At 43.8% G+C, this 1,712-nt stretch overlaps 1 pseudogene; it reads left to right on the plus strand.

Moving 5' to 3' along the window:
• The first annotated feature begins 1,108 nt into the window (after positions 1–1,108).
• Positions 1,109–1,227, plus strand: LOC134911933 (5S ribosomal RNA; annotated as a pseudogene).
• The last annotated feature ends 485 nt before the right edge of the window (positions 1,228–1,712 follow it).

The following is a 1,712-nucleotide window of genomic DNA, read 5'->3' on the forward strand; positions in this document are numbered from 1 at the left end:
TTTTGGAACATCTTTGGGAAAAAAATGTTTTATTAAGTTAATAAGATAACCTTTGCAGTGATTACACACACACACACACACACACACACACATTTTGAAAGGTTGAAAGACGGGAGCTGCTGGAATACAGGACAAGAGAGAAACCAAAAGAATCCACAGCATTCATAACAACCTTTAACCGTCATGAGAAGTCCATCCGGGAATCATTCAGAAATCACTGGAGGATTTTACTCATGGATCCCATCCTTAAAGATATCCTCCCTCCTCGCCCAGAAATAATTTTTAAGAAATCACAGAACTTGAAAGATCTCTTAGCCCCGAGTATGTTGAGGAACATTCAAGAGAAGGAACAGACTTGGCCTAAATGTGTGGGCTCCTACAAATGTGGGCGATGCAATGTCTGCAGATACTTGCACCCTAACAGGAAGTCTTTTACAGATATGGAAAAGAAAAAGGAATATAAGATCAAGGAAAACATGAACTGTAACACCCAATCGGTCATATACCTCCTGGAGTGCGATTGCGGCAAACAATATATTGGAAAAACGAAGAGACCTCTGAAGATGAGGATACAGGAACATATGAGAAACATCAGGAACAAAGTGGAGAGCCATGCTGTCTCCAAACATTTTATGTCTACGCACAACTTAAATCCAGAAGCCTAGACTTTCAAGGCCATTGAATTGGTGAAACTAGGAGATAGAGGAGGGGATCTCGCCAACAAATTGTCACGTCGTGAGATGTATTGGATATTCCAATTACAGACATTACAGCCGAAAGGATTCAACGGCAACTACGAGATTGCTCCCTTTTTATGACACGGTACTCAAATTTTTCCGAATCAGCCTTGTTAATAAACGCACACTCCTCACCCACTGCTCCCCCCCCCCCCACATCCCCACCTCCCCCAGCCCACCTCCCCTTCCCCAACCCCACACTTCCCCACTACCTCCATTCACCAATCCCCCCCCCCCCCAACCCCTTCCCTTCCATATCCCCACCAGCACTGTACTATCGCGTATGATATCACTTTGGTTCCATGAATACCCACACACACAGTGGGTCCTCTTTTTATACTTCTGGAGTGATGACCTAGAAGGCACAACATCGCTACAGTCAAACCACGCTGGAAATGCCCAAATACGTCCGATCTTGGAAGCCAAGCAGCGTCGGGCCTGATCAGTACCAGTAGGGGGGACCACCTGGGAAGATCAGGTACTGTATAGAACAAATTTGAATAGGGGCCCGAGAATGGAACACACTCCACACACGTACGGACCTACTGAGTCACATTTCACTCACATTATTTTAGATCAAGCACACCGTATCACCGTACATACTATCCCCCATACCTGTTATGGTTTAACATATTTAGATACGGCGATGTTAATTTATAACTCCACCCCCCCCCCCCAAACACCCCCCCCTTAGAGGCAATCCCACTCACGCCAAACTATTATACGTTTGTCCCACTCACACATCAATCATAATGTATAAAATGGTCTTTATTTGCATATGTGTACGAGCTTTCAAATTATCCACCTGTTGGTACTATATTGTCCAATATCATAATGGTGTCCACAGTAATATACCCATAACAATTCCATAATAATGTCCGCATAAATAAGCCATGCGGCACTAAAACATATACCTAGCATGACCTCTATATTGTATTCCTATGATGTTCCCATAATGATGTCCGCATTCATAAA

This window comes from Pseudophryne corroboree, chromosome 4, assembly GCF_028390025.1.
Source record: "Pseudophryne corroboree isolate aPseCor3 chromosome 4, aPseCor3.hap2, whole genome shotgun sequence".
Classification (NCBI taxonomy): domain Eukaryota; kingdom Metazoa; phylum Chordata; class Amphibia; order Anura; family Myobatrachidae; genus Pseudophryne; species Pseudophryne corroboree.